Source organism: Glycine max, chromosome 10, assembly GCF_000004515.6.
Source record: "Glycine max cultivar Williams 82 chromosome 10, Glycine_max_v4.0, whole genome shotgun sequence".
Classification (NCBI taxonomy): domain Eukaryota; kingdom Viridiplantae; phylum Streptophyta; class Magnoliopsida; order Fabales; family Fabaceae; genus Glycine; species Glycine max.
Genome location: NC_038246.2, coordinates 21,684,110 through 21,696,042, shown reverse-complemented (window position 1 = coordinate 21,696,042; position 11,933 = coordinate 21,684,110). Strand labels below are relative to the sequence as shown.

The following is an 11,933-nucleotide window of genomic DNA, read 5'->3' as shown; positions in this document are numbered from 1 at the left end:
GTAAGTGGCGGTGGTGTTATATCGATATAATGATTGATTTAATTAAGAAATTAAATGGTGACTCTTTGTTGTTGAACGATGCAAAAAAGAGTTGTGAAGAGTAGCAACCCTATACAACACTGACGTCTCTCGATAATGATTACATTTGATGTAGTATAGGGAGATACAACTGCAGTAATTGTCTTAGTGCATTTATTACGATAATGCCTTAGTGGTGTAAGTTTTATTTGGGATGGGAAAGCGGATTTTTTTGTAAACAAAGTGGAAGTTCAGAAGGCAATCTCATAGCAGAGTAAGCGGGGATATGAAGCGTGTAGGAAGTGTGTACGTATCGGGAAAAGTAAGGGTTGAGCAGCAGTTGTGCAGTGTATTTATTAGGAATACGGATTCGTTGGTGTAATTTTAATTTGGCAGTGAATATAAGTTGAATTTATTTGTAGAGTAAGTGGAAGTTCAAAAGGTGATGGTATAGGACTGAAAGCACGAATACAAACTGTGGATGGTTGGTCCAGCACCCCAGGAACTTCGAAAACATTTTCATTAAATTAAATCATATGATATCATTCATATTCATATTAAATATTAAAGGATTGAAGTTGGATTTATTTGTAGACTAAGTGGAAGTGTAAAAACCAATCGTATAGGAGTGTAAGTGGAAAACATTTTCGTTAAATCACATTAAATAAAAAAGTATTTCAATTTAATTAACCATAATATGGATTTGTACGTGTATTTCGTAAATTATTGCATGATTTGTAGTTATATAAATAAATTACCATGAAATAAACAATTTGATATTGACCATGTAATATAAATTTTTAGATAACATTTGCAGCATTAAATATATTTGTTGAAGTCAGATTGAATTCCCTGAAATCAGTATAGGAATTTTGGAATGCAACAGCATACATGGTATATGTGTTATATGTCAAACTGAACAAAAGGAGTAAAAGCGAATATGATGTAGAATTAAATAAATTAGTTGAAGTTGCATTGAATTCCCCGAAGTGAGTATAACAATTTTGGAATGCAACAACATACATAGTGCATGTGTTATATGTCAGATTGAATAAAACAAACAAACAGAAAGGTGTAATTAATGCGATAGCATAATTGTATTGTATGATGGAGGGATACCTGTTTATAAATTGGCAAAGACTTCGTTGTAAACAACATTACTGGTAATATTTTTTGGATTACCATCATTGTCATGTATGAGAATATGAAGTCCATCTTTGATTTAACCCTTGAGAGTGCAACATATAGTTGGCCATGACTAAAAACTGGGTGTGGCAAATACAGTCCTATGTGGGGTAATGATTGTCCCTGAGATTTGTTTATAGTCATAGCATAAGAAACTATGAATGGAAACTGCCTCCTTATAAGTTTAAATGGCCATGAAGATTCAGAAGGAGACATATTTATTCTGGGTATGTATGTCCTATTTTCTGAATTAGGCCCAGTAATTACTTCAGCCTCAATCACATTAGATCCGAGTTTGGTGATAATCAGCCTAGTTCCATTGCACAGGCCATCAGTCTGGTCGAGATTTAGTATTAGCATGATTGGAGTTCCAACCTTAAGTTTTAATTTATGATTAGGTATACCTGATGTTTGCAATGAATACAGGAATTCAGGTGGCAATAATGCAAAAGCAGGATTGAGCAATTCATCTGATTTATCAATACTATCTGCGCTGCAATACTCTTTTTCGTGATTGGGTATAAGTGATAGGACATAATCATTTATTTTGTCAACAATTTCTTTTTTAGAGGAAAGAACAGCTCTTTTTTGCAAGTAATCTGTGTCACTGTAGTTATCTATCAAGCTGGGATAGGTGGCTTCAACAATAGCATGGATAGGATCATCATAATTTTTGATAAGAAACTCATCTGGAATAGTGATTTCTGAAAATCCGTCATTATATTGTCCAATTTTTCCATCTCCTATGTCAAGTAGCCAATGTGAAAATTGTTTGAGTTCTTCATTGTTGGGCTGTTAGGGAGCATTTGATAGCAATCTCATGTTTTTTGTAAGTTTAAGAATTTGGCAATGGTCCCAAATGTATGATGCATTTATAGTTGCATGGACGATGTTTGAGCGATTACCTTTTGGAACAATTGGCAAGATCTGTCGGAAATCTCCACCAAAAACCATAATTTTCCCTCCAAAAGGCAGATTGTTTTGCATGATGTCTTTAAGACTTTTATCTAGTGCCTCAAATGCAAATTTGTGACACATTGGAGCTTCATCCCATACTATTAGTTTTGTAACCATTAATAATTCAGCTAACTCACTGCCTTGATGAATATTGCATGTTGAATTTTCTGTTGCAGGGACTGGTATAGCAAATTTGGAATGTGCGATCCGACCACCAGGAAATAGTAATGAAGCAATTCCACTTGAAGCAACTATACAAACAATTCCACCATTGGAGCATATACTAGATGATAAGGTTGTCCAAACAAATGTTTTGCCAGTTCCACCATATCCATAGAGAAAGTAAACTGCAGCTGATTGAGTGTTAACCACAGACATAATGGTATCGACAATAGTTTTTTGCTCATCTGTAATTATATATTCACATATTAACAAATAGTAATATATACTATTGTGATTAAGGAGTTGCTATATCAAATGTGTCATAATTTGTAAGTACCTGTGAGCAATTGGTATGCCGTGTTGTATTGTTCTGCTAACATTTCTTTATCATATGCCATTTCATTATGGATCAGATTATTATGATGTTGGTTTCGTGCATATCCTATTGGGTATGGCATGGATGGAAAATCTCGCAAGCTCCTTCTGTTTGCTTGTAGCATATTCTCAATCTCAGTTAAGCATAAATGAATTGTTTCCTTTTCAGTAAGGCGAATACCTATGATTAGTAAAATAATAAACATAATGATTATGAGTAAACAATATTTATTTAGAATATATAAAATCACCTTATTTTCTATGATTGAATATGATATCATCTGCCATCCATTGCCATGTCTGTTACCAAACATATTCTGGTCTGTCCATGGTGTTCATAAATAAAAGCTTGACAAATAATTTTCTTAGGTAGTGTTCAGTACCCCAATTATTAGCTTCCTGTAAAGCACTAATAAATTCTTGATCACTACCTAGAAAGCCTTTTGCAAAACATGCTTCCCTAAATGTAGGATATACCAGACCGTTAACTGTTCTAATGTCACTGTAAGACTGTGCACCTTTGGCAGTGGATAACATCATTCTAAGGTAAAACAGTTCACCAGCTGAAGGTGGGACCCATATGAGTCTGCCTATTGTATTCCCTTGTTTTCTTGGTTGCCAGCATCTATTGCAGGCGACATAAACAAATTTTGAGATATATTGATGATATGTAAGATCTCATCCATAAGAACATATTTTGTTAGAATGCATCCAAGCTGTGAACATGGATTCTTTGATTGTGTTTTTTGATAGGACTTCACCTATTTGTTGATCATCTGTCCAGTAAACATGTTGTTGATTTTCAAGGTGGAAATATAGCCGCTCCACTGTCGGGGAACGCGCATGCATTGGGAATGCAAAAATTTTCCAACATGCTTCTGGGGAGATACATATCTATTGATTCAAGCAGCGCACATATATTGTTGAAGATAGAATCAGATGTTGGTAAGTTTGAGTTAAACATAAAACATCAAATAAATTAATTTATGTTAAATGATTTCGTTAATCAAATCAGGTGAGAATAGAAGGATACCTGCAATCAAGATATTGCTTAATTTCATCTTGATTTCCAAGAGAAGCTGTGATACAGTCAGAACCTTTGTTGATGTATTTGAACAGATATTTAATGGATGTACTTTGATTACACCATTCCACGTTTAAGTGTGTTTTATACTTTAATAAGAGTTGTGGATTGTATGGTACAACAAATCTGTTATCTAGTTCAATTCCATTTTTCATCACTGTACGACCATCATTTCTTCTCCTATAAACTGGGAATCCATCCTGGTCAACAATTGTTGCTCCATGGAATTTTTTTAGAAAACATCTAATGCACTTTCCATTGACCATACATGGTGATTTTTTATTTGCAAACCCACATGGTCCATGCATCATATGGTTGGACACAATTTCAAATAATTGTGCCTGGCTCTATTTGTCAGGTATTTCTGCTGAAATCATTTGATCAATATCGTGTGGGTTTGGTAACTTGTTTGAAGGGTGCAGAAAAATTAAAATGTGGGCATGCGGCAATCCTCTTTTTTGCCACTCAATTGTATAAATATCTGTAATAAACTTGCATCAGTGATATTATAAACATCAACTTAGAAAGTAGGGAAAAAGTCATTGAATTTTTTATTGCTTACATCCAATAATGTTGCCAAAGATATTGCCATGTTTTAAGTCATTCATTAATTGATTGAGTTTTATTTTGAAAACTCGTGTGATAATATCAGGGCAATTATTGGAGGTCAGATTGGATTGTGTGACCTTGCGTTGTATTTCTGGCCATGTTGGATTACATGTCATTGTTAAGAATAAGTCTGGAAATCCAAGATGTCCACAAATTTCCATGCCATCAAAATACAGTTGCTCCATATATCTTTGACCACCAACAAAACTACTTGGCAGTATAATTCTCTTTCCTCTGTCCCTACCAAGTGTTTCAGGATGATCATTAGAGCCAGTTAAATTGATGTATTTGTCAACCCTGAGTTGTTGTTGATGTTGTCTGACATAGTTTAGTTTTTGAGACTCAATCATACAATATCCATCAACAATCCATTGCTGAAATAATCTTCTGGAATGAAGTATAGTCTGTGCTTCATCAGTTCTTGACTGTAGGCGGTAAGAAAAATATTTGCGCAATGTGACTTGTTTCCTCTTTGCAGCATGTATATTGGCATGATCTTTGTGAGGTATATTTAGTCTGTAACCATCTTCTCCTTTTGGGTATAAAAGTGGATATTGCAAAGGCAAATATGCAGGATGAAGTTCATGTATTCTCTTCAGAAGTCCGGATTGTTTTTCTATTATAATATCTCTTTTATCAGTTGAGTGTTCATCACCAACAATCAAGGCAGCAACTTCAGTGGTAGTTGGTAAGTTATACAACCTTCCGTCTGTTTGTCTTTGACTAATGAGTTTCATCTTCAGGTCTGGAACTGCAGCAGAATGCAATTTGTCCCTTGTCATTCGAAACCTTTGAGCATAGTGATTGTGATGATTAAGCATGTCTTTGATTACAATGATAATTCGTTCATCAAGCATATCATTCATCCTATAAATAAAAAATTAGCCAGAACAACATACACAGCTATTTGAATATGTAATTTTTTACATGTGTGACATAAGTATGAATACTAACGGGTTTTGCGAAAGTCTGTTGATGATCTCATTGTCTGTATCATAAATATATAGTTGTGCAAACTTAGGTGGGTTATTAGGCATAGGGAGGAGGCTTCCAATAAGATGATGTGTTTGTCCATGTATACGGAAAGTTGGAGGTCCTTTTCCAGTGTTATAGGATTTGTCAAATTTGATACCGGGAGATGTAAAGGCAAACATTAGATTATATATTCGTATGTACTGCTGGAAATTCTTAGCTTTAGGATCCTGGTTATTGAAAAGTAAGTGATTTAATGGATGGGGTGGTTCATGCAACAGAGGCAATTGTATTTTTCCATCAGAACAACATAATGAAAACCTTGGTTTGTTTGTTTGTTTGTCTTTATTTATCCTCTCATCATACCACATCATAGCCTTACAATGTGGGCATTCCTATACAGGATCTCCGATATCAATGTAAGTACCACCTATAAATAAGGTATGAATAATAATTAAATATATCAAACACATTTGAATAAATTTTATAGTTGGAAGATCAAACCTGTATTTGGGTATGCAGATGAGGCAGATAGAAAGGTCTGTTCATCATAATCATCAAGATCATCTATTGTTGGGTCATTTAATGAGTATTCTATGCATATTGATATGGTATAACACACATCAGCCAGAAATATTCGATTTAATTATTTGATCATCAAAGAAACAGAATATAAAAAAAATATAAATGATGGATAAATACCTATATCAATGTTTTCCTGTGTCATATTTACATCATCATCACTGGAATCTGAGCTGTCATAGCCGACAAATTGATCATGTTGTGTAGTGTCAGTTGGTGTCTGATGTTCATCTGGATAATAAACAGCCAATTTGGCATCCTATATATAAGTTGACTGTAGAACAAAATCTGAAAAGAATGTAATAATAAATAAAATGTGTGCATGTAGATATTTGATAATAGCTTAAGAATAAAAATTACCTCTGTGAATGTCTAACTGTGTCATATTGGAATAAGTATTACTGGCTTGGTATGTGGATGTAGAAGCAGTTGTTATATTTTCTTGATTGTCATAAGATGTGTCATACCCTAATTTCGTCCGGGGACCTTTGCTTGATGACATGCGACTTTTCTTTGGTCCTTGCAAGGTGCTTGGCACCCATCATTAGGCAATTTGTGAAATTCCAGGACATGCCGGAAAACCAAAAAAATATTGATGCACAATCCGTAAGTTTCCGTGACACACCGGAAATCAAATGGAAGCATCGTTGCTTAATTAAGTGAGGTTCCGTAACATTCCGTAAGTCAAAAAGGGGATGATTATGTAATCCGCAAGGTTCCGTAACATTACGGAAAGAAAACAAGTATCGTTACGAAATTCGTAAGTTTCCGTAACTTTACGAAAAAAGAATCACCAAAAAAAGCAGAGGGGGTGTACTTAGTAAAAATGGGGGTGCAAATAGCACCCAGGCCCACTTGGGCCCTCCAGAATATTCCTCCAGAAGGCTGTTGCATGTGTTAGGCACCATGAGCCAACCATGTTGGGATCATAAACCCATTTCTAAAAAAAAAAAAAAAAAAAAACACACAACAACAAAACAAAATAATTGAACATGGTACCTAATGCATGGTTAACTAGGAAATGGTGTTTCTTCGGGCATCTCAATTTCATAATTACATTTTCCGTGCATAAGCTTAAAGTATGCCCGAGTCATTCATCCCTATGAGATGTTGTTGAAGTATTGGCGATCAGAATTGCCATTCCTTGGATTATAGGATTGAACCAAGCTCATGCTTTTACAAAAAGGTTCATCAAGTCAAGTTGAAATATGGAAGTAACCGTCCTGCAAAATTGGGGCAAAAGATGAATCGAGTCACATCACTGCTTCGTCTACTGCCAAACATATTTAGGATTGTTGATGTCCTTATTACTTCCAGTTTCACCTTGACAAAGATGTCATGGACCATGTTGAAAATCTAAATTTATTCAACCCCATATCCTGCGTAAAAATTCGCAATACTTCGACTGTACATCATTCGCATGCATCCATGCTTTTCATTGGTTGCATTGCTCATTGCATTCTTTCCTTGAAAAATAAAATAAAATAAAATAAAATGAACTTATCAAAAAGAAAAGGACACGCTTTACGGCGCCCTTACCAAACTCGTGCTAGAGCTAGAGTAATGGGTGAAGCAGAGGAGGTGCAAGAGAAGATGAAGGCCGAAAATGGAGGCCATAAAAGAGCAAATGGCCACAATGATGAAGGCCATGATGAGCATGAAGAAGATAATGGAAGCCAATGCGGTTATAGTTGCCGCTATTAGCGCTGTCGCTAAGGTGAACCCGATGCTCCCATCTGGCCTCAAGCAAATGAATCATCCAACCTCAAATATGGTAGGCAAAGATTTGGGAAGTACGGATGACCCCATGATGTGCAAATTCAAAACGAGCACGCCTTCCCATCATATGGCTTGCCTCCCAACTATACACCACCCAATGTGGCATACACTCTCAATGAAAATCTCAATAACTCCACTCCGATACTCATTGAGAACCAATAACCTCATCAGGCACATATCTCTCAAACCATGGGGGAGACACATGAAATTCCCCACCACAATCTAGCTGACTTCGAGCCTTGGCTCGGATATGCCACTGAAGGGCAAGCAGTTGGTGGTATACCCTTTGAAAACACTTTGGAGGGCCCTCAGTTTCGCCCACAACCACAACCATTGCATTTTGCGGTGGGAAGAGCCCCTCCTGCTATGGCCGAAAAGGGAAAGGCGGATCATCTAAAGGAAAGGCTCAGGGCCATTGAAGGAGGTGAAGATTATGCCTTTGCTAACCTAGAAAAGTTGTTCCTAATACCCAAACATGGTCATTCCCAAGTTCAAGGTGCTGGACTTTGACAAGTACAAGGGGACTACTTGTCTCGAGAACCATCTAAAGATGTATTGTCAGAAGATGGGGGAATATGCAAAAGATGAGGAATTGCTGATACATTCCTTCCAAGAAAGTCTTACTGGGGTAGCTGTTACCTGGTACACTAACTTGGATCCTTCCCGAGTCCATTCTTGGAAGGACCTAATGGTTGCCTTTGTTAGGCAGTATCAGTACAATTTTGATATGGTTCCGGATAGGATGCAACTACAGAACATGATGAGAATCATGAAACTGGCCAAATACAGGCTAAAGGCCCAAGTGGAGAAGGACGAAAGCCTAAGTGGAGAAGGACAAAGCCCCCGAGTGGAGAAGGATGAAGGCCCAAGTGGAGAAGGATGAAGGCCCAGAGGCAGAGACACTATCAAGACAATTAATTGTTGCTAAAGGCCCAAACTAATTTGAAGGCCCAAGTTAAATATGTTTTTAGTTATAATTTTTATTTATTGTAATTTTGGCCCAACCTGTTTAGAAGGCCCATGTCTATTTTTATCTTTTTGTTCTAATACACTATAAGTATTGGTTTTTATTTTCAATAAAAAAAAACTTTTGGCATTTTCATAAAATTGGGTGAGAGTTTCTCTCTGGGTTCCTTGTTGAACCAATTATCAGACTTATCAAGGTAATCCTTGTGGTCTACCCAGACTTATCTTCCTTCACCGGAAGTGGCGTCTACCCTGACTTATCTTCCTTCACTGGAAGTGGCGTCTACCCAGACTTATCTTCCTTCACTGGAAGTGGCGTCATCCAAACCTTCGTAGCCTATATCAAACGAAAAGAAAAATGTGAGCTATGCAAGGCAAGCCAACAAAAGCAGAAAGAAAGTCGTGCTTGAACCAGGTGATTGGGTTTGGGTACACCTGAGGAAGGAGAGGTTCCCAAAACACAGGAAGTCCAAGCTTCAACCTAGAGGAGACGGACAATTCCAAGTGTTGGAGAAGATCAACGACAATGCCTACAAGATTGACTTGCCTAGTGAGTATAATGTAAGTGCCACTTTCAATGTGTCTGATCTATCTCTTTTTGATGCAGATGGCGGAGCCTTGGATTTGAGGACAAATCCTTTTCAAGAAGGAGGGAGTGATGAGGACATAACCAAGGACCATGAAGCACTTGAAGGTCCCATGACCAGAGGCAGACTTAAACAAGCCCAACACGTCATAGAGACAAGGCTGGTCATTTGTATAGCTGCCATTGATGATGATTGAAGGCCCAAGTGGAGAAAGATGAAGGCCCAGGGGCAGAGGCACTACCAAGACTACTAATTGTTGCAGAAGGCCCAAACTAACGTGAAGGCCCAAGTTAAATAAGTTTTAAGTTATAATTTATTTTTATTGTAATTTTGGCCCAAACTGTTTAGAAGGCCCATGTCTATTTTTATCTTTTTGTTCAGATACACTATAAGTATTTGTTTTTGTTTTCAATAAAAGAAACTTTTGGCATTTGACAAAATTTGGTGAGAGTTTCTCTCTGGGTTCCTTGTTGAACCAATTATCAGACTTATCAAGGTAATCCTTGTGGCGTCTACCCTGACTTATCTTCCTTCACTGGAAGTGGCGTCTACCCAGACTTATCTTCCTTCACCGGAAGTGGCGTCTACCCAGACTTATCTTCCTTCACCGGAAGTGGCGTCTACCCTGACTTATCTTCCTTCACCGGAAGTGGCGTCATCCAAAAGCTCTACAGCCTGTATCAAGCGATCCGCCCCGTAAGATTCACATCATCAGTGATGAGGACATAACCAAGGACCATGAAGCACTTGAAGGTCCCATGACCAGAGGCAGACTTAAACAAGCCCAACACGTCATAGAGACAAGGCTGGTCATTTGTATAGCTGCCATTGATGATGATTGAAGGCCCAAGTGGAGAAAGATGAAGGCCCAGGGGCAGAGGCACTACCAAGACTACTAATTGTTGCAGAAGGCCCAAACTAACGTGAAGGCCCAAGTTAAATAAGTTTTAAGTTATAATTTATTTTTATTGTAATTTTGGCCCAAACTGTTTAGAAGGCCCATGTCTATTTTTATCTTTTTGTTCAGATACACTATAAGTATTTGTTTTTGTTTTCAATAAAAGAAACTTTTGGCATTTGACAAAATTTGGTGAGAGTTTCTCTCTGGGTTCCTTGTTGAACCAATTATCAGACTTATCAAAGGTAATCCTTGTGGCGTCTACCTGACTTATCTTCCTTCACTGGAAGTGGCGTCTACCCAGACTTATCTTCCTTCACCGGAAGTGGCGTCTACCCAGACTTATCTTCCTTCACCGGAAGTGGCGTCTACCCTGACTTATCTTCCTTCACCGGAAGTGGCGTCATCCAAAAGCTCTACAGCCTGTATCAAGCGATCCGCCCCGTAAGATTCACATCATCAGTGATGAGGACATAACCAAGGACCATGAAGCACTTGAAGGTCCCATGACCAGAGGCAGACTTAAACAAGCCCAACACGTCATAGAGACAAGGCTGGTCATTTGTATAGCTGCCATTGATGATGATTGAAGGCCCAAGTGGAGAAAGATGAAGGCCCAGGGGCAGAGGCACTACCAAGACTACTAATTGTTGCAGAAGGCCCAAACTAACGTGAAGGCCCAAGTTAAATAAGTTTTAAGTTATAATTTATTTTTATTGTAATTTTGGCCCAAACTGTTTAGAAGGCCCATGTCTATTTTTATCTTTTTGTTCAGATACACTATAAGTATTTGTTTTTGTTTTCAATAAAAGAAACTTTTGGCATTTGACAAAATTTGGTGAGAGTTTCTCTCTGGGTTCCTTGTTGAACCAATTATCAGACTTATCAAGGTAATCCTTGTGGCGTCTACCCTGACTTATCTTCCTTCACTGGAAGTGGCGTCTACCCAGACTTATCTTCCTTCACCGGAAGTGGCGTCTACCCAGACTTATCTTCCTTCACCGGAAGTGGCGTCTACCCTGACTTATCTTCCTTCACCGGAAGTGGCGTCATCCAAAAGCTCTACAGCCTGTATCAAGCGATCCGCCCCGTAAGATTCACATCATCTGGTATCAGAGCTTTGGCTCTTGATACAGGTTCTATCTTATTCTATTATTTTTCTTTGTAATTTGTCTTGGTTCGTGTTTTGTCCTTGTTCTGTTATTTGTTTTTCTTGTTTGCGTCTTGTTGCGTTCTTGTTTGTGTCTTTGTTTCGTTCTTGTTCTTGTCACGTTTGTGTTCTTGTTGTTGTTCTTGTTTCTAGTGTCTTTCAGACTTTGTGTCGTAAAAAAAACTTTTGGACATTTGATAAAATTTGGTGAGAGTTTCTCTCTGAGTTCCTTGTTGAACCAATCTCAGACTTATCAAGGTAATCCTTGTGGCGTCTACCCTGACTTATCTTCCTTCACCGGAAGTGGCGTCATCCAAACCTCCGTAGCCTGTATCAAACGATCCACTCCTACTCAGGTTCACATCATCTGGTATCAGAGCTTCGGCTCTTGATACAGGTTCTATCCTATCCTATCCTATCCTATTTTTTTTTTCTTCGTAATTTGTCTAGGTTTGTATTTTTGTCCTTGTTCTGTTATTTGCGTTCTTGTTCTTGTTCTTGTTCTTGTCACGTTCTTGTTCTTGTTTCTTGTGTCTTTCAAACTTTGTGTCAAAAAAAAAAAATTGTTTGAGTTCTTGTTTCTTGTTCTTGTGCCTATCATATTGTATT

The 11,933-nt window shown here is 37.6% G+C and overlaps 1 pseudogene; it reads right to left on the bottom strand.

Annotated features, from left to right (window-relative positions):
- Nucleotides 1–1,141: 1,141 nt before the first annotated feature.
- On the bottom strand, nt 1,142–6,329 carry LOC100820341 (uncharacterized; annotated as a pseudogene).
- Between the last annotated feature and the right edge of the window lie 5,604 nt (nt 6,330–11,933).